This window comes from Poecilia reticulata, chromosome 13, assembly GCF_904066995.2.
Source record: "Poecilia reticulata chromosome 13, P_reticulata-male-v2, whole genome shotgun sequence".
NCBI classification, from domain to species: domain Eukaryota; kingdom Metazoa; phylum Chordata; class Actinopteri; order Cyprinodontiformes; family Poeciliidae; genus Poecilia; species Poecilia reticulata.
In genome coordinates this window covers 20,271,407-20,293,644 of record NC_088842.1, presented here as the reverse complement: position 1 = coordinate 20,293,644, position 22,238 = coordinate 20,271,407, and the positions used below count along the sequence as shown (strand labels likewise).

Sequence of the window (22,238 nt, the reverse complement as noted above, 5' to 3'; positions counted from 1 at the left end):
CAATCTGGTTAAAAGTTTTTACTCAGACCCAACAGCCTCAGTTAACACAAATGGTTTGATGTCTGAGCCCTTCAAGAATCATAGCGGTTGTAGGCAGGGGTGCCCCCTTTCACCCTTATTGTTTACATTGTTTATTGAACCTCTGGCCGAGATCACCAGGACTAATCCAGATGTATCTGGAATTGATATAGGCAGTAGAAACCATGTGATTCATTACTCGCAGATGATGTGCTTTTGTATCTGTGCAATTCTGAGAAATCAATTCCAGCTATCCTGGAGTCTATAGCTACATTCAGTGATTTGTCAGGATACAAAATCAACTTAGGAAAGTCTGTCGCCACCCCTTTCAGCATCCCCCAGAAAGGTTGATGCAATCTCCCTTTCAAATGTCTATGAGAGGCTTCAAATATCTGGGTATTTTGTTACACCTGATCTCAATTATCTCTTTGAAACTAATTATTCACCTTTAATTCAGAAGATAAAAATTTATTTAATAAACTGGGCTTCCCTACCAACCTCTTTCTTAGGGAGAATTAACACTATAAAAATGAACATCCTTCCGCGACTCAACTATTCATAGCAAAATCTTTCCTGCTACTTATCCTCTGAACACTTCAAATCACTAAATTCTTATTTATCTCGCTTTATCTGGGACAATAAACAGCCAAGAGTCAAGTTTTCTATATTAACTAAACCAAAACATCTTGGAGGGCTATCATTACCATCCCTGCAATTTTATTATTGGTCAGCACAACTTAAAATCATATCAAATTGGTTTATGAATAGAGGGAACTCTTTATGGTTGGATCTGGAATCTCAGTCTTATGCATTACTCACTTGGCTGTCCAACAGTTTGACTACTTGGAACCAGGCCCGGGAATGTCTGTCTGTACTTTGTGTATGTAGGCTACATGTATGTTTTTATGCGAATACTGCAGTGCTCCTTGTTGATTTATGGTGGGTTGTTTTTGTTTACTTCTTTTGATGTTTTATACAAAGTTATAAAAATCAATAAAAAAATAAAAAAGAAAGTGAGACTGGGGGAGGCGGAGTCTTGCAGTAAAATCGACGGGAATACGGTATGTGTCCATGGACCTATCATGAGAAAAATAAAGACATTTCTGTTCATTTAGCCTGTATTTAACAGATGAGACAAAATGGTAATTTATTTTGTTAAATTTATTGTTTTATGAAAAATTTAGCCCTTCATGATAAATTTTGCTGAACGATAAATTGTCCCAGAAGGTACTGCGATTAACGATGATATTGTTTTGAAACCATTTTTAATTAATATAATGGTGTTGGCATAATACAAGAACATTCTCAAAGATCAATAAACTTTAAACGCTGGAAGTGGAAAACATTTTAAATGGTATACATAAAGCGAATAAAATGAATTATGAAATCTCTGGAAACAAAATTGTCTTAAACGTCTAACTAAAGAATTATCCAGTTTTTGGAAAAACGATAAATAATGCAAACTGAAAATATTGGGTTTGTTTTAATTTACTATATAATGAACTGATTTATTGTGACGGGCCTATCAATCAATCAACTTTAGATTAACTCAATCGATAACTTTCATCCCTTCTTAAAACACAAATGATGAATTTATGCTAAAGTAGATCAAGACTTTAGTCAGGTAAGTCGAGGAGAGTCACCAGAGAGTTGTGAAGAGCCACCAGAGAATCGAGAAGTGCCACCAGAGAGTCAAAAACCACCAGAGTCGAAAACCACCAAAGTCGAGAAGAGCCACCAGAGTCGAAAACCACCAGAGGCGAGAAGAGCCACCAGAGAGTCGAAAACCACCAGAGTCGAAAAGAGCCACCAGAGAGTCAAAAACCACCAGAGTCGAGAAGAGCCACCACAGAGCTGATAAGAGTCACCAGAGAGTCGAGGACAGACACCAGAGAGTCGAGAAGAGCAGAGAGTCGAGGAGAGCCCCCAGCGAGTCGAGGAGAGCCACCACAGAGTCGAAAACCACCAGCGAGTCGAGGAGAGCCTCCAGCGAGTCGAGGAGAGCCACCAGAGAGTCGAAAACCACCAGAGAGTCGAAAACCACCAGTGGGTCGAGGAGAGCCACCATAGGGTGGAGAAGAGCCACCAGAGAGTCGAGGAGAGCCACCAGCGAGTCGAGGACGGCCACCAGCGAGTCGAGGACAGCCACCAGCGAGTCGAGGACGGCCACCAGCGAATCGAGGACGGCCACCAGCGAGTCGAGGAGAGCCACCAGCGAGTCGAGGACGGCCACCAGCGAGTCAAGGACAGCCACCAGCGAGTCGAGGACGGCCACCAGCGAGTCGAGGAGAGCCACCAGCAAGTCGAGGACGGCCACCAGCGAGTCGAGGAGAGCCACCAGCAAGTCGAGGACGGCCACCAGCGAGTCGAGGAGAGCCACCAGCAAGTCGAGGACGGCCACCAGCGAGTCGAGGACGGCCACCAGCGAGTCGAGGAGAGCCACCAGCGAGTCGAGGAGAGCCACCAGCGAGTCGAGGACAGCCACCAGCGAGTCGAGGAGAGCCACCAGCGAGTCGAGGACGGCCACCAGCGAGTCGAGGAGAGCCACCAGCGAGTCGAGGACAGCCACCAGCGAGTCGAGGAGAGCCACCAGCGAGTCGAGGACGGCCACCAGCGAGTCGAGGAGAGCCACCAGCGAGTCGAGGACGGCCACCAGCGAGTCGAGGACGGCCACCAGCGAGTCGAGGAGAGCCACCAGCGAGTCGAGGACGGCCACCAGCGAGTCGAGGAGAGCCACCAGCGAGTCGAGGAGAGCCACCAGAGAGTCGAGGAGAGCCACCAGCGAGTCGAGGACGGCCACCAGCGAGTCGAGGACGGCCACCAGCGAGTCGAGGACAGCCACCAGCGAGTCGAGGAGAGCCACCAGCGAGTCGAGGACGGCCACCAGCGAGTCGAGGAGAGCCACCAGCGAGTCGAGGAGAGCCACCAGCGAGTCGAGGACGGCCACCAGCGAGTCGAGGACGGCCACCAGCGAGTCGAGGACGGCCACCAGCGAGTCGAGGACGGCCACCAGCGAGTCGAGGACGGCCACCAGCGAGTCGAGGAGAGCCACCAGCGAGTCGAGGACGGCCACCAGCGAGTCGAGGACGGCCACCAGCGAGTCGAGGACGGCCACCAGCGAGTCGAGGACGGCCACCAGCGAGTCGAGGAGAGCTACCAGCGAGTCGAGGACGGCCACCAGCGAGTCGAGGACGGCCACCAGCGAGTCGAGGACGGCCACCAGCGAGTCGAGGACGGCCACCAGCGAGTCGAGGACGGCCACCAGGGAGTCGAGGACGGCCACCAGCGAGTCGAGGAGACCCACCAGCGAGTCGAGGACGGCCACCAGCGAGTCAAGGACAGCCACCAGCGAGTCGAGGACGGCCACCAGCGAGTCGAGGAGAGCCTCAAGCGAGTCGAGGACGGCCACCAGCGAGTCGAGGACGGCCACCAGCGAGTCGAGGACGGCCACCAGGGAGTCGAGGACGGCCACCAGCGAGTCGAGGAGACCCACCAGCGAGTCGAGGACGGCCACCAGCGAGTCAAGGACAGCCACCAGCGAGTCGAGGAGAGCCTCAAGCGAGTCGAGGACGGCCACCAGCGAGTCGAGGAGACCCACCAGCGAGTCGAGGACGGCCACCAGCGAGTCAAGGACAGCCACCAGCGAGTCAGGCAGCCTGCAGCGATTCGGGAAGCCAGCAGCAAGTCGAGGACGGCCACCAGCGAGTCGGGTAGACTGCAGCGATTCGAGAAGCCAGCTGCGACTCGAGAAGCCAGCATTTACAAGGGGGTAACCAAAAGTTTCCAGGATGACGCTGCTGCACGCGCAGTTTTTGTAGTCCGCTAGTTATTTGTTCGACCACGCATTCTCAATCAGTGTGCCAAGCGGTGTTGATGTGGAAGGTTTCGTCTACCTGCAGTGAACTTTCTTGGAAGAGCTGTTTTGTCCAGCCGTCGTTTTTCTTCATGGAGAAGTTCTATGAGCAGCGCATGGCTGAAGCTTTGGTTCCTGCTCGGGGAAAGAAGCAACGAAAACCGTTCAAATGTTGAAGACATTTTACAAGGATGACGCTATGTGTCGAGCTCAAGTTTACTCGTGATTCACCCACTTGAAAAATGGTTAAATGTCAATTGAACATCAACTGCTTTTTTTTCCGAAGCATGAAGCAAAACTTCACAGCTGTGCTGTGAAGCCGGAAAAAAGCAGTTGATCAATTGACATTTCACATTTTTAAAGCAGTGCGAACCACGAGTAAACTTGAGCTTGACACATAGCGTCATCTTGTAAGCGGTCTTCAACATTTGAACGGTTTCCGATGCTTCTTTCCCCGAGCAGGAAGCAAAACTTCAGCCGTGCGCTGCTCATAAAACTTCTCCATGAAGAAAAACGACGGCTGGACAAAACAGCTCTTCCAAGAAAGTTCACTGCGGGTAAACGAAACCTTCGACATCAACACCGCTTGGTACACTGATTGAGAAGGCGTAGTTGAACAAATAACTAGCGGTAGAATCGTGTACTACAAAAATTGCGTGTGCAGCAGCGTCATTCTGGAAACTTTTGGGTACCCCCTCGTAGAGAAAGCACCAGTTTTAAAGACCAACCCAGTGGAACTAGAATATCCATAACGGGACAAAATATCTCAATGTTCCCGACTGGTACATGGTCTTTAAAACTGTGCCTGTCCGTGCAGCGACTTCTCTCACAGCTGATGTTGGCTTCTGCTTCTTGTGTTCTGCCTGCCCTTGTCGAAGCAGAACAACTTCGTCCATCGCCTCTGCTTTCTGCTTCATCAGGATCTTGATTCTTCTTTGATTGGTCCGCTGCAGGCCGCGGAGATTGTCGAGCTCTCCCCAAAGATCGTCCATCTCTCTAGCCTGATGGTCTATCTTCTCCTCGGATGTTTCTAGCTCCGTCCGGTGATCCTGACATTCTTGCTCTCTCTGGTCCAGCTGTGCAGAAACTGACACCAGCTGCTCCTGGATAGCGCTGTATTTGCTTTCCAGGAGGGTATATTGTGCTTGCAGGCGACTAGGCCTGCAAGGGCGAGAGTTTAAGCTCTCGACTTTTTGCCGGAGGGCTTCGACGGTCTGTTTAAGCTCCTCATTTTCTTGCTCTCGTGTTCTGTCCATCTCGTCTGCAGTGTTCTTCTTCTGACATGTACAGCAAATGAGTTGGCATTAAAAGGAGTCATTAGTGATGTCATAGAGCATGAGTGACATCACTGGTACATCAAAGCCACTAGAAGCCTGTTGTGTGTGGGTGTGTGTTCTGTATTTGATGCCTTGTGGGACCATTTTACTGGTATACAGGGGTGAGGGCTGTCTGCTCCTCTTCCGTGCATCAGAGCTGGCTCTGCAGCCATGTAGCGATGGCTTATTTTGACACACAGACCAACAAAACTGCTACAAACACTGCACACACACTCACGAATTCCAACTAACACACTTATTGTCTAAAAAACTCATCCGAAACACTCCTAGTAAAATCCAAAGCGTCGCTGCTCTCCGGTCTCTTCCCGTCTCCAAAACTCTCCAGAGCATCTCGCACCACAAGTCTCCTCTCTCCCTGGATGGGGGTTGGTGTTCCCGCTAAATCCTGAATATACCCAATTTGGGTTGTCTTGGAGTTTTGGAGCTTTTTCCTGTCTGGGAACGAGAATACGACCTGCTGAATGTGACAGGTCGCCTGTGACGGTCCGACCAGTAAAACAAAAGGACAAAGGCATATATAAAAAAAATATGTTCTATTTATTTTTCCAATTAATATCTTAACAAAAAGGTTCAACAACAAATCTAAAAAATATATAACAAAATGGGCCCAAAAGAAATCAACTAAGGCAACATAACTCAAGGTAACAAACCAAAGACTGACCTAACAATGAACATACAGGGGAATTTCTACAAACAGGCTAGCCTACACAAACGAGGAGGGGTAGGGAAGGAGACAAAGACAAATAATGTATAAACATAAATGACTAATTCAAAGTAAAACATTTTAACTTTATCACAACTATAAAAACCAAAATAACCTAATACCAAAAAGGTTTTAGCAATTATGCTATTAGTGGAGAGAGGCAGATTGTTTCACATCAAGTCCCCTGCTTCCAGCAGCCTGATGGATTGTTCCACTTCCTGGTTTTCTTTTCAGCCAACCCCCTTCTGCCAGCCAGTCCTTAAACTCAGCAAAAAAAATTAGTAACGATCTTAAATAAACATAAGGTGTTTACTAAATGTGTGCACCCAAATTAGTGAACAACCTAATGCAATAACCACCACCAAAGAAAAAGTGAAATTCTAAATATATTATATGAAAACATTTAAATAATTACTAACACTGAGGAAAAGGTGGAGGAACCTCCACATCGCCAATCAAAAAGCGCGGTGACGTAAGAACACAGGGGAATCCCAAACAGCTGACATATTGCGCAACTGAGTCGGGTGGATATCGGAGTTAATATGTGGAAATGTTTATTATTAAATCTAAAGGTCATTATTATGTTTATTCAGTTAAAAATGTTAACTATGAAAAAACATTCACCTCCAAATCATAGTGCAGCAAATAGAGCGGCTGCTCCCGTCATCTTTTATCCACCGCCTTTTCTTTTCGTTACGTCTTTTATCTCTTAAAATGACTCCACAAATTATCACTATTGCTTCTACATTGTTATCCGTGTTTGGTTATTCTAAATTCCCGCTATGTTGGGGGTTTAACTGGATTATCCTCTGGAATCGGGATGTTCGTGACTGGAATCGGTTCGTGTTGCTCCTGCCTTGGACACACGAACCGATCGAACCTGTTGGACTTTTATCAGCTCTGTGGTCACAGAGGTTTGGAGAATCGGCTGACAATTCTTAAATCTTTGTCTAAACCAGACTTAAGACTCAAGCTCTACTCATCTCCTCTCGACCGCAGCCCAAACGTTCTGACGCTGGTCGCTATGGTAACGTTTACCTATCCCTTCAAAATAAGATACAGATGCGCCACAAAAACGAACATTTTACTTGTCCCCACCATTTGTGAGAGCGAAGCGCTGCTTATTTTACTTGTCGCCATACCAATTTTTGCAGCGCTATTATATTACTGACATTAGATGGACATCTCCTCCCGCTCAGAGGAAACCACTGCGCATGTCTTGAAGCTTCGTGTGCGAGTAAAGGTGGAGGCGATGGTTGACAACAGACACGTAAGTCACGTTATTGATCGGATTTTACGGCGCCACCTTAAATCCTTGAACTTCACATTTTAACGGAAAAAAAGAGCAACGCGACTTGGATGTAACGAGTAACGCGACAGTTTTGTAGAAATGTAGTGAAGTAGAAAGTACAGATACTTACTGTAAAATGTAGTGGAGTAAAAGTAGAAAGTCCCCATTATTAAATCTACTTAAGTAAAGTACAGATACACAAAAATTTTACTTAAGTACAGTTCCCACCACTGGTCACCTGTGACAAAGGAATCAGTGACTTTGAATCTTTACAATTAGATAGCGCATCAGAACTAGGTTCAACTCAGGAGGAGCAAGGGAAACAATGTGTTGAACAAACACATTTATTACACATTTTGACAATAATGAAACAGAACCAAATAGTCAATGTTTTCTTTTAGTAGTCCTAAGTCAAGTCAGTCAAGTTCAAAAGTCTTTCCTTTCATTTGTTTTCAGTTCAGTTCAGTTCAGTTTTCAGATCTGGTAGCTACCCGGGTAGTGTTACTATGTGCAATCCCACCGATCAAGTGGAACAGAAGAAGGTTCTTCTTTGACGTCGTAGTAGACACAATGTCAATCTGCTCTTTTGGATCCTGGCTCGCCATTCTTCACGCGATGTCTCTCAACAAAAAAAAAAAACAACCTGCATATAGCAGAAATGTATTTTACTATAGTGTGATACACCATTCTAAATCACTTCAGTGAAAGTCTATCTTTCACTCCATGTAGATAAAATGATTTCCAGCTGCGATAACCAATTTTGTCTTTTAGCTCAACAAAACATCACAACCTAATATTCACTGAATTGACATCTTTTTCTAGCATTCTTCAATCCCGTACAGTGGAATAAATAACTCACTGCCACTAGATACTTCATCAGTATCAGTATTCCAAAGAAAAAAAAGGCGCAATATTAGCAGAATAGCCTTTCTGAGTTAGCCGTAAGCATTGCTAATTCACATACAAAATATAATGTGGAGAACATGCATTCTTGCCCATGAACAAGTATCTCCGATTGTTTTTTTTTCTTTCAACATTAAACTATAAAATGAAATTACAATATAACTTTTAATACATAACAGCAAAATATTGTGGCTAATCAATAGCTAACGAAGCTAATTATACCACAGAACTCACCGGAGATTCGCATCAAGAAAACAAATAAATGTAATATCAAAAACAAAGTTCTTCCGGGTCCGGGTACACGGGAATCAAAAATCAACCATCGATGAACTAATTATTGAAAAATATTGAAAATAAAACAGAGTTTTGTCAATAAAATGAACACAAAACATTTTTTTCTGTTTCTTCTTCTGGTTATTCTAGTCTATATTCTGCAGTATATCAAGGTAGTTTTAGACTACTTGAAACCATTTACTGCCACCTATCGGCAATGTAGTGTATTACAGGCTATAATTCATATTTGTTAAATTAACACGGGTTACATTAGTAAAACAACATACCTACAGACATGTGGTGTTTTTGTTTTAGTCTGCAGCTGCTTTGTTTTTGCAGGATCTCCACTTTCTGTAGTTGATAGAACCACAAATTGTTTTTTTTTTATAATACTGTGGGACTATGCCCAGCCATCAGTTGGTGACTGGTGGTCATAACAAAATTGAGTAATTCAGCAGAAGAATGGTCCAAAAAACTACAGCAAGTTCAACTCTGAATAGCTTATAAAACAAATAAACATTTTAGAGTGATTCACTGTTAAATTCAATTGATAGATTGAGGGGGAAAAAAAGTTGGACTTGCTTGAAAATTCTGCAATGTGTTGGCCAAAATTCCCCCAAAACGGTTTTAAATGACCTATCTGCTATTCTATACTCTTGATGTCACTTGTTCATACTAGTTGTGCTACCAGTTATTATAGGTCTGACACCTATAGTAGTACTTTTTTTACACAGGGCCTGGTTAATTTTGAAATCTTTTTTTTTCCCTTCATAATAATGAAATTATCAATTGAAAGCCTCTTCTTTGTAGTTATTTGAGATTATCTTTTGTTGATATTAAAATGATTTGAAACATTTGACTGTTTTACCAGGTAAAGGTCTCACTTTCTTCAGATAAGTGGTCCAAGAGACCATATTGATCATTGCAGACTAATTGTTTTTACATCTTCAGGATTTGATTACTGTCAAATATTTTACCACATTCAAAAAAAGAAAAAAAAAAATAGAAGCATGACAATTTTCTGGCAGAAATCAATTCTGCAGCATAGACTGTGTATTTGAGAGACAGAAAATTGTGTGGAGCAGATCCTTTTGTGACGATTTATTGAAGTAAAAATGTTAAACAGTTAATCTCATGTCGGTTATGATGTGATAGATATGTCCGCCTTTTAGAGACCAGCTTTAAGCTAATCTCTGGTGTTCTGACATTTTGTGAGTATTCAGAGTAAAGTATACAAATTGCCATGGGGATGAAGGTGTCAGGTAAGGAAAAAAATGGGCTGCGCAATTGTGAAGGAAAATGAGCACACACACTTAGCAATTATCATTTTCCTAATTAAGGTTCAGTTTGCACTTCAGTGGTAAGGGCTCTTTCTAATGGCTGGAGCTCTAAAATTGCTTTTCATTTGGAGTGCATTCAAAACAAATGGAACAGCCTGCAGACGTGACATTTGGAGTGCAAGGCATCTATTGCGAGTCCATTTGTTAGAATCATCCCTTTGAGTCAGATGCATTCAAGAAACAGTTAGCATAAATTAATATTAATAATGCATGGTCGGTGGATACTGTTTCTCAAAAAGAGCAGTTGGTTTGGCAGCTTTACACTTGGCAAGTTTGGAGGCTTATCTAGTTTAATTCCTGTTAAGTTATTATGAAACATTATCTGTTAAAGAATGATTGAAAAGGCAGGAGTGACCTTTATTACAGAAAATCCACTGAAATGGAAGATAGCTTTCCTAAGGTTAAAATACAGGGGAGGAAAAAACTACTCCAGTTCTCTGATGCTATCAAGAGAGGAGGGCTGGAGGTGCTTCAGATACAGAGACAGATATGCGTTTGTCCAGTTTGATCAGCTGTAGAGAAACTATCTATAAAGTCTGGAGACATGTGGGAAGTGTGGAACATGATTTGAGTATTTAAAGGTTTGATTAAATATCGAACAAAACAAAGAAATATTTGTACTATCAAACATTTTTCCAAGTCCTGTCATCTAAAATCAGCCATCTATCCATGTAATGCAGGTTTTTAATAGTTTTTGCAAATTCCATCTTTAATTTGGGCGAAATTCAAAGTAAACTTTTGTATTTACACCTAAAAACACAGACTGACTCAGGAAATGTGCGCCTGGAGAAGAATGGAACTTTAACCCGGTCAGAGTCTGGGGACCTTCTCAGCTCCACTGGTGCAAAACACAAGTTCTAGATTTTATATTTCATGACCGAGTAAAAGACAAAGAGACTACAGGTGGCAAACTTTCCAACAGACAAATCAATGAGGAATAATAATCAGAATACAGTAAAAGAAAAAAAAAAGGTCAACATGGTCTAATGCTGTGTATACAGTAAAGAAGTGGGTATACTTCTTTACTGTAAAAGACAGACATGTGCAAAGTGCAGAATGCCACCAACTCTCTCGCAGCCACAGATGACTGTCAGCAGGCAGATGGCTTCCTTCATGCAAGACGAAAAGGGTAAAAGAAGGAGACAGAAGAAAGGTGCCCACATAACACCCTTCAACCTCTAACGACGTTCGCACCGCCCCCTCAGACTGCTTGGCCGGATGAGTGCCCCACATGGTGCCCGTTGCACAGCTGCTGGCACGGACTGGACTCGCAATGCCATGTTTCTGCCTGCTGGACAGAAACAGCAGAGGGGGCCTAAGTATGTGAGAGCGTGTGTTTGTGTGTGCGCATACCATGACCATTTCAGAGAGAATGCTTGTGTGTTGGTGTGAAAACGGGCACATGTGGAGAGTAAAATGGGTCAGAGATGAGAGCAGCCAATGCTTCACAGTGGGGCAGAGTTGGCAGAATGGGGGTCAGAGACGATCACCTCCCCCACCACCCCTCAGGTCCACATTTCACCCTGGAGCATGAGGTCCAGTGAAGGGTGTAATAATGCCTTAATTGTGCTGTGGATGGGAGCTATTGGGTTATTCACACAAGCGTGGAAGAAGGGGTAAGGCCCAGGGGTCATGACCAAGCCCGTAGTGGAGAAAGGAAAGGAGGAAAGGGCAGAGAACAGTGAGTCACTTCTCTAATGAGCTGTACATCCCCTTTGGAGTGTCTCTTGGCATGTCGGATTTAAACCATATGCTGCCAAAACAACCACTTTGACATTATCAAAGTTTCTAACAAGGTAGTCAAAGCAAAAACTCAAAATGTGTAAGGGCACTGTATGTTCAAGCTAATTGGAATTACATTTTTATCAATGGTTTTATTACTTTTATCTTTTTTTTTCTTTCCACAGTGACAACCCTTTCAGTGAAGCTCAGTGGTAAAGTTAGGTTCAGACTGAAAATATAAAACTGGACTAAGACAGAGCTAAAATTTTTCCCAGTCAGGTATTAAACATTAAAGACCGAATACAGTAAAGCTAGAAAATGCTCAACTATATGCATGCATGCGAGGACGTGACTTTGAGATTATGATTCCACACTGCCCCCCTGTGTTCACAGGATTAGACAACATTTAAAAGACAATTAATGCGTGGAATTGTTTCTCTGAATTCTGAAAATAATTGAACTGGACATTTATTAAAAGCAAATTGAATTGATAAATTCCACTACCTTCTACTAAAGGGTCATGTTGATGCTTTAAATGGGTCATACTTGTGAATGTTTGCCATTACGCTCAGAAATGTTCACAGCCTTAATGAAGAAATGCTTGACTCATTTATACATATTGAGGAAAATTTTAGACACTCGACACTAAAATGTCAAACGCAATCAAGGTGCTGAATTAAGTGATTGAAGAACACCTCCCTCTGTGACAACATTTGAGTCTGCAGGGAGAAAATATCCCCCAAAAAACAGAAAAACATCTCCGTTATGAGGCTTGACAGGGAGCAATTTTCTCCCAAGAATCCACTTAATTAAATCCTATTTAATTAATTTTGTATGCTGTCATTTATCTTACTATCAAGTCAAAAAATGCTTTTCATTTTCAAACTGTTTTAGAAATTTTGCTCATATCTGCATCTGTGAAGGAAACAGCTGTTGTTTGACTGGGTTCCATTCTGCATGTTTGCAGCATGTTAGGCAAGGTTTCAAGGACATTTCAAACCAACAGAATACAAAAGGTTGTTACATCAGATGTCTTGGTTGATCTAACAACAAGCAGACAGAAAACACCCAGATATCCTCTGTGTGGAGTTGTATTTGATGCAAAAGTATTTGTGCCTAACTGTGAAATTAGAGAGAAAATTCTATCAGTTTTATTTTATTTTTTTTTCTGTGTTTCACAAATACAAAACGAGAGCTACACTACTTCAAACTCTCAAGTACAAGTGCTCAAAATTTATTCTTTAAATCACACTTGGGGAAAAAAAAAAAATTGTATTTACAGTTTTGACCCAATTGACACAAAACAAATGTTGCGAAATGCATCTACTTACTTTTGTATGAAAAAAATGACTTTAAATTGTGCTTACTTATAAATGGGAACAATTTACACAATTGTGTAATGACACAAATTCAATCAGTGGAGATACTGTTAAGTTTGACGGGTCAAGAAAATTATATGGCGCATAATCATGACGTACTTTATTATCGTTTAAATCTGGGCATTATACTTGAGAAATGCAGAACACTAAGTCTTATTTTTTATTAAAAAAGATAAATGATTTTGTCTGATTTACAATGTTCCCAAAAACAATGGAAATGCATGCAGTCCTGCACGACCCAAGGTGATCTAATAAAACAGAACTTGTGCTGTTCCTACGTGATTTTTCTGTACGGACTTCTTTGGTGACATTCAAGTCAGTGCAAGTTGCTACTTACCGAGCTGAGGCAAGCTTTGAGGAGGTGTGTACAAATCTGAACAGCGAGGTTGCATTATTTAGACTCTACTGTGCACTAGAGCTTTCTTTGAAACATAAAATCAGCCAACCTTCCAGCTGAGTTACAATCCTATTGAGCGTCGCTTGGTCTGCCCCAGTCGATCCCTGCTCACTTCTTTTTTTAATTCATTTCTGTTTACTGTTTTGTACTGATGATTTTTTTTTTTTTTTGTTCACATATAGCCCGGTTACGTTTTCTGCCTCCTTTCCTGGCTCTCCCAGCTCTTAACTCTTTTTTATAGGATCACTAGAACTCCTCTGGCAGTATTGAGTTTTAGGCCTTTGGGCTCAACAGTTACCGCTCACAGACACCTTGTCTTTGCCTTGCACCCTCTGCACTTTGGTTTAAATTACTGGATGCTCTTCAGACTTGATACTGTCCCCTTCAACTGTAGATATTGAATTTTCTCCCTCAAATTCCACATCTTACATCAGAAATATAACAGCATCGCCTCAAGGCAGCATGTGTGTGTGTGAGTGTGTGAAAACATCTGTTTTGTTTGTGTAATGGATGTCAGTGTGCAAATAAAGTCAGGCTCTTGGCCTACGCAGAAATCCAATCAATAATCCTGTTTTTGATCATGGTCCAATTTGCTTGCTGGACTTACCTAACAGTAAATTCAACAGCTTTTGAGTTTACAGGCTCTTGCTTTACTTGTTGTGTGTGTGTGTGTGGGTGTGTGTGTGTGTGTGTGTGTGTGTAGGGGTGTGCGTGCGCGTGTGTGGGGGTTAAATAAAGAATACAGCTTTGCTTCTTGTGACATAGCTCTTCGGTTCACTTTTGCAGGCCCACAGAAAATGCTGGTCAACATATCAAGCATAGAAATTCATTTCTGTAAGGTCAAAAGGGGAAGACGTTTTATGAAAGGTAGTGTAGCACTGTCTCTCAATACACAAAAACAAACTTTAGTGACAGAATTTCTCACTTTCAAAATATTTGGCTGACCTATGGACCCAGAAAATACACATATAGCAGCATTGAGTTATAATGTATTCTCAAGTTATCATGGATTTTGTTTTCCCCCAACTTTTAAATCAACGTTCCTCTTTTTTGGTTGTCCAGCTAAATATTTTAATGAGTTCTGCCGCACACTGTCTAATTAATAAATCTGCTATAACAAGTCTATTACTCCAGCCTTCTAGTTCTGGTATGAATGTTATGTTAATTGCGTATGTTTCAACAACATTGATTTGTGGGGTTCTCAGCTCCCCCGCAAATTCTCACTTCGTTCACACTTTTCACACACTCAACCCCACATCATTTATTTCCACACGCTGAAAAATCTATTCGAAAGTCATGATACTGTGGCCTTAATAGCGGTGACTCACATTGCATGTACAGCATGTACTGACCAGCCATGATTCTTTGGAACCTATTTGGATGAAAGTGAGAATTATGAACTGCAAATAACCATCGGCTCATTTCTCACCCAGCAACAGAGTTATGAAGCACCAAGTCTGAGCTGGAGTCAAAAGTTTGAGGTATTAGCATTTCAGTTGAAGGTAGTTTTGCACGTTCTGCGTGCCAGCTGTTGGACAAACACTGCCAAGCTCGGTGCATCTGCCTTTTACTTAAAGGTCTCCAAATTGCATTGTAAAAATTAATGTAAACAATAAAAACAGCACTGAGATCCAAAATAAGCTCAAACATGTCAAATAAGGATCATACAACATGAGAGCAAAATTTGATTCAGGTTGTAAAAACTATGCTAATTTCAGTTATTTCAGAAGTACTGAATTTAAAAATACTCTACTTGTAATACACGCATTAATCAAAAGAAATAGGAAGAGGAGGAAAAGTTACGATAAGCGTTTTTGGCTTGCATATGTTTGCGTAGGTGTTGAGGTTCAATGCCAAGGTCAGAAGGTAGGCGAGAGACAAATGTATTTCAATAAATACATATTAAAATGTTGTTATTGTTTTTTTTTATGTCTAAAGCTAAAGCATGGATATAGTGGTGTCTGGAGACATAAATGAGTTAACCAGCTCAGCTTGTCACTAAAAGCCTCATACCTCTGATTTTGACTTGTGGTTGTCTGAGATAATAGTCCATTTAGCCAGTTTTACTGGTTCTTCTGCCTCTTATTTAAGTACAACTTCTTGAATAGTCTCCATAAAGCCAAATCTTAATATTAATTATTTTTGTAAAAGTATTTAATAATAAACCCAACAGTCAATTCGCTTTACTGTGTTGCATATGCCATGTGGTGGTAGAGATGCTGAGATCATTTGACTGAGGAAATGTTCACGTTACTTGACTGGAATTACTTAACCATGGCTTCTAAAAATTATTACATAACCATAAGGAAACTGGAATGGGTTATGGGACATGTGTGAAACTTAAGACCTGTAGGCCACATAAAAAGAACTTTCAACCGTCGTGAGCTTAAATACTTCTTTTTTTTAATCAATGAAGTGTAAAAAAGATGTACCATTTTTTACATTTTATTTTAAGAAGTACTCATACAGATAACTTTTAATTTTCATTTCATTTCATGCATGATCTTGATGTGGCCCAAAATGAAAATGAGCTTGATACCCTGAGTTAGGCATAGGGATATGCATGTACTGGTAGGTTTAGGGTAAGGGTCAAGGTTAGGCTACAGGAATGATTGAAAAGCAGATTTAAGTCAATGCAAAGTCCTTGAATACAGAAAGATGTGCATGAATGAGTGTGTGTACAAGTGAGAAACGGAGAAAGAGAGAAACTGCATTGCTGTGTGGTTTTGACATCCTTCAACTGTGCGTGGATTGTATTTGTCTATATCACCAAACCAGAAGATGGTCCCAAAAACTGAAAGATGCATTGTCAGCTAACAGAGCTCTACTTTAACCGAAGGGACTGGTTGAATTTCAGGTATGAATTGTCACGGTTTTAGCTGAGAGCACTGAATCGTTTGACACCTATGTAATCTTTCCACAGCCAAACAAGTAGAAAGAAATGAAAAGCATGTTTCAGTGATGGAAAATGAACACACTCCCTTGGTGGTGCTAATTAAAAGCCAAGGAGTCACATCAACTGGCAGATACTGCCCATGTATTTCCAGGTGCCCAGCTTGTCACTGTCTCTGTGTTTCAACAACAGAGTTCCAAGACTAATTAAAAGAGCCACTTTCTCCTTGTAGGCTCTGACAGCTTCCAACAAGAGGACACGTAATTAAAGTGACACCTGTTCAGTCCCATTTGTGGACCCTTTACAGCTTAGTGCTGGACTGCAACCTAGGAGTGATGTGTTGCCAGAGAATATATAGTGCAGAGTTTTCGGTGACATCTTCAGGATTCAGCCATGCAGAATGATGACAGAGGTGCTGCGGGCAATTGAACATCTGCAGTCACTGGAAAGACATCAAACTCCTTTTTGTTTACAGGAAACCATTTAACCTTAACAGTAAAAAAGCCCAGGAACCCAGAAAAATCTTGGATAAAGCAGGGTTTCTTTTAACACAAGGCCATTTTGTAAGCAGTGACATCACATAAGCCAGAAAATGTAATTAAAACTGAAAACGAGAGATTGCTGACTTTTCTAAAATGTAAATGTAATAGTCCTTAAAATCTGTATGATAGATTATGTCATTTGTGTTACTGCACTTCTACATTTTTAGGGATGTATTGGTTCTGTTAAGTGAGGGAACTTAACAGAACCTGTCTAATGACATCAGGCAGGTTAACAATCTCTAAAACAAGTAGATTATTCATAAATCTAAAAAAATAGAAGCAAAATCAATGACATCTCTCAGCATAAACCATTTTTGAGGTTTTGGGAGTCCAGCAAACCACAGTGAGAACTATCATTGATGAATGGACGAATTGTAAGTGCGACAGTACTGAACCATCCTGAGGCCTCACTTGTTTCGTCAGTGTTCATGATTCAATAACAAGACACGACTGGATAAAATTGAAATAGGTTATTCCACGACCTATTTCATTAAAATGATGTTCTAACAAAAAAGCTACTTAGAAAATGTAATGCACTTGCAATATGTTTGATTTATTTGCTCTGTACAGTTGCAGAAAAATAAGGTTTGAATATATTTTCTAATAAAATATACATTTTTATCACAATGTGATATCCGAACAGTCAAAACTGTGTTATTTGTCAACCATCCATTTGTATTTAGGGGCAGACATCGAGCAGCTTGGAATCCATCTGCAACTGCACCCAGTTGACCACAGCTATATCTTTGATGTGCCGCATATTTCAGAATTTCTCTTACTTTCAGCATAAAAACTGCACATTCTTTTGTATGAGGCCTCAGATAGGAGTCATATGAAATTTTTGACATCTATAAGAGACAAAATTTATCCCTCTACAATATTTCAGCCAAATGACTTTATGATTGACCTGGTCCAGAAACAACTCACACCCACCATTTTTAGTTCTCATAATGATGGCAGACCTGATGGCAGTTTCTCACTAGGGTCCAGAGATTCTTTGATATCTGTGTTGGTATTGGTGCATCAATTTTTCATTGTGTGTAGCCTCTTCATCCATTAAAAGGAGTTGTCAAAACCACTAAATGTGCTTGCATTTGTAACCAGAGAGAAATTTTCAGGTGTTTCTGTTATTTTTGGCAGGTATGATTATATTATGCTGTTTAATTAGTACAAGCTAATTTTAGCATCTGCGATGGACTGGCGCCCTGTCCAGGCACCATTACCCTTTGTGACCCCTCTAAGGATGGATGGATGGATGGATGGATGGATGGATGGATGGATGGATGGATGGATGGATGGATGGATGGATGGATGGATGGATGGATGGATGGATGATTTTAGTATGTGACTTTATTCCCATTTTCAACAGAGGGGGTTTTGCTTACATGTACAATGCTGGCCTAGAATGATTGACAAAAGCCAAATAAAGAACAAATTACTTTTTGTGAATCATAATTGATATTTAATTAACCTCTGTAATGTCTGTACCATGTTAAAGGAAGAGTATCTGAATTGGTTAAATTTGGAAAATAATCTGGCCCTCTCTTCCTGTTGAAATCCCGGGTTCTCTCGACGGTGGCGTGTGGGCACACAAACACAACAATGCGTGATGACGTCACAGAATTGCAGAATTTAATCCAAATAGGAGACAAAGTATGAAGTTACAACAGAAACTGTCTCCCCCAGATAGATTCTCGGGAATAAACCTTTAATTCTGTATTTAATTCAAGGAAAAGTTTATCTCCAGGAACCCAATTTGTTCTTCTGCACTCAGCAACCTCAAAGATTTAGTCCTGCAATAAACCAAAAAGTAATACATAAAATCAACAGAATAGAATGGAGTAAAATTCCTTTTTCTAACCTAATATAATGTTCAAATAAAAGTTAAGACAATCATTCACCATAAACCTGAGCAATGTTCTAATAGTTAAAACATTTTCATAACACACAATTTCCATTTGATTATGATATAGTCACAGATAATACAATTTTGAATAGATTCATCATTGACTAAATTAGTCATTCTAAAACTAAATAATACAATTTCCAGTCAGAACATACTATTAATAACGAAGAAAAATATCTCACAAATTAAATGTTAGTGGTTTAAAATATTCTATGTTGTATTCAGTTTTTACACCATCCCAGATGTTCACGGAAGATTTCTCATCCTGCTTGCGTGAACCGACCAAAGTTCTCTTTCCCAGAGTGATTCAAGTGATACTGCTTTGCCTTCACGCATATGTTAATTTTATGGCCACCTGTCCTCTCTGATATCTCCCCAGGGGTCCCAGTGGAAGCTCTCCTGCAGATCTCTATTTTCCTTTTCAATTATTTCAATACTTACCCAGCAATAGTTTAGTTCTAAATCACTAACAGAAACCTGTTCAAAATTAAGAAATTTGTTCAAAAAAAGTTTAAACCGTATTAAACACTAAAAATAATAATTTTTCCTCAACAACCACCATCTGCTTCTCTTATCCTACTGTAAATACAGATCTGCCTTCAGGCTTTTGGTGAGACAGAATCTCTTGACCTTTATCTTGTTCTGTGATCTTTTTTCACATAGTAGATATTTCCTAGGAAGGCAGCTTCATGCATCACAAAAATATGTCACGTTACTGCTGAAACTATCCCTGACATCAACACACATTTTTGTCACGCCAGTGCTTCTTGTATGCAATGGAGGGATTTTGTGAAGCTGATAGAGAAGACTAGTGATGTGTTGTCATTTTTCACTGGTCCCAATTTGCAATGCACTGCTGGATTCTGTACAGATTTGATGACCCTAGCTTGCAGAAAAAAAGACCGAGGGGGAACCTGTGCCACTTGCGGTACAACAGGTAATTATTATCACCATCATCTAATGGATGGTGTGCTCAGAAAACAAAATTGATATGTAGATTAGGAACTATGCCTATCGCTGTCATGTATGTGTAACTGTGCAGCAGGCGTAGACAGAAATGGCCACAATATTATTTTGCTTATAAGCTGACACAATTGTTACGAAGATGCTGAAATGTTACAGAGACACCAACAGTTTGAAAATTCATTCCGATGGCCCCAGATTAGGTTTTAGGAGACGTCCTGCAGTGCTTTTTATTAACATATGCCATCACTCTGGTAGAGCTCGCATTGCTTAGCAAAGCATCACAGACACTGAAAAAATTATTTCAAATATCAACACCGCTTTCTTCAGCTTCTGTTTCTTTTATGTTTTTCTGTTTTCCAGGCTGTGATTGCCATAACTACTCAATGAGGATACACATTTTATGGCTGTCTGGTAAGTTGAAACAGCTCCAATCGCGACACAGCAAGGAACAATTACTGCCCTGCTGTGGAGGTTGATAGCCTCAAATTGTAAAGCCTGATGGTGGCTAAAGTGACCCAAAAAAAAATCGGTTATAGGACCACATATATGTAAAAAAATCTACAATAGAAGTAATAGCAGTTGGTACTTAAAACAAAATTTACATGGTAAAAGAAGAGGTTATGTGATAACGGTGACAAACAAAACAATCCCCAAGTGCTGTTAAAAGTCACTATTTAGGCTCTGGACTCAACCTGAGGCTCACAGATCAGCACGTGCTACTACACTTTTTCCCTCGTCCCAAACTTAATACAGTTTGTATAAGAAATGAGTAAATGAAGAACAATATTAGTGAATGGAGATGGCACATTCTATCCTCTTTGTGCCCACAAACACAAAACAGCGCAAGTATTTTTTGAAAGACCTGTAATTTTTGTTTATATTGTAGTTTGTAAGGTTCCAACCCTGTAGCAGTGGTCTCAAGCTCCAGTTCTTATGGACCGGTGTGCTGCAATTTTTAGATTTCTTTCTGCTTCATCACACCTGGCACCAGTATTATCTCATTGGCAGAGCTCTGTAGAGCTGACTGAATGCCAGTGAGGCAGTCTAGTCATTGAATTTGCATGACACTGGCCCTTCAGTACATGCATATTTAAGTCAATATAATAAGCAAGTATTTGGTCTGTAGGTGAAGGTTTATTTATTTATTTTTCATTCTACGTATTTGATCAAATGTTAACTGGAAGTCTACTAGCAGAAAATTAACACATTACTAAAGGTTTTGGCAAGAGCTTGACTCAAATTCCACAAACTACTAAAGCAATGCCTATGATATTTTTTATTTTACAAACACATACATGGTAAACTGTTTCCCATCAGCCATTGGGGATACTCAGAGCTGTGAATTATCCCTGGTTTATGATCAAATGGTCACAGAGGTGTTGCCACTGTATGAGCCTGTGGTAATTATGTCTAGAAATTATGACTGAACTTGCTTTATTAAGACAAATTGAACACTGAACAACACGAGAAAATTGTGGGTGCACAATTTGTTCAGGTGGATTTTGGACAATACTTTATATAAAAGGTGTGTTATTTAGATTTTTCACTTCTGTACAAATATTTAAGCATATCTGCCACCAAATTTTGAGCAATAAAATAAAGAAAAATACAGTAATTTCCCACGAAGGTGTACTATTACCACACTAATAGAACTAAAACAAGCATTAAATTGATTCATTCTGAATACTACTGAAATAAATGAAGCTGTCTAACAGTTTGGTTTATGCCTCTGGCAGTTTTGCATGACTTTTATCTTGGATGAGCTTATGAATTTTTAACTCTCAGTCAAGCTTAGACCACTTTTAGACCAGGCAGTCTGGTATAAACCCATCTACAGCAAATTAAGCTTAATGTCTAAATAAAACTGTAACTTATCTCTTGCATCACAATCCATTTAATGCATCCCTACAATAATGTATGAATGCGTTTGATGAATGGGTATGAGGAATAATTAAAATAAAAAATATGACTTTGGCTTCACAAAACTGTTTAAATTATTTGCATTCCATATCCTAAAGTTACGGCATAGGTTAGTTACAATAACTCGAACTGCAACTGTCAAACAATAGTTATGGATTTTCCTGTTCCTGTGGTTGAAGAATGCTCATCTTGCACACACACACCATCTACAATCATCTGCTTAGAGGCTTCCTGGGGAATACAAAGTGTTTTTAGTCGTGCACATTCGCATGTGTCTGTTTATAGATGAGAGAAGAAAAGTCTCTATGTTAAAAGACAGTTCCACTGTGTAGGACGTGTCATCCTACACAGCCGTCACTGAGTGCCGGGGGCAGTGAATGGCACAATGTGTCCAGCTCACACAGGCCTAATAAGGGCTACAGAGACTTGTTAGCAAAGATGAGGCTCTTGTGTGGTACAGATCAGGATGCTGCCCTTCTGGTTTTGTACCAAAACCTGCCAGTTACAGCCATATTAAAGCCTGATTCCTATAACAAGTGTTAATTAGACCTCAGAGCAAACTTTACAGTGACACTGATGTTATTGTTCTATTGCAAGATGCAGAGAGTATGTGGAGTATTGATATGATGGACATGAAAAGAATTAATCAAAAGCAAGCACTGAAGAAGTAAATAATATCCACCACCATCTAGAATGTTTCCGCACAGACAGAGTTATCAATATTTTCTCCTGTTTGGCAATGACAGACATAAAATTAATTACGGCTCAGCTTCTCCAAAGAACATATTCACTAAT

At 40.7% G+C, this 22,238-nt stretch overlaps 2 long non-coding RNA genes across 2 annotated transcripts; one reads left to right on the top strand and one right to left on the bottom strand.

Annotated features, from left to right (window-relative positions):
• The first annotated feature begins 3,433 nt into the window (after positions 1-3,433).
• On the top strand, positions 3,434-5,242 carry LOC145554706 (uncharacterized). Its single transcript, XR_014090691.1, has 2 exons — positions 3,434-3,728; positions 4,792-5,242. It is a non-coding gene; the product is annotated as an uncharacterized LOC145554706 (long non-coding RNA).
• A 2,290-nt stretch (positions 5,243-7,532) lies between these two features.
• Positions 7,533-8,792, bottom strand: LOC145554705 (uncharacterized). The gene is made up of 2 exons (XR_014090690.1): positions 8,340-8,792; positions 7,533-7,845 (listed from the first exon to the last, which is right to left on the bottom strand). It is a non-coding gene; the product is annotated as an uncharacterized LOC145554705 (long non-coding RNA).
• Between the last annotated feature and the right edge of the window lie 13,446 nt (positions 8,793-22,238).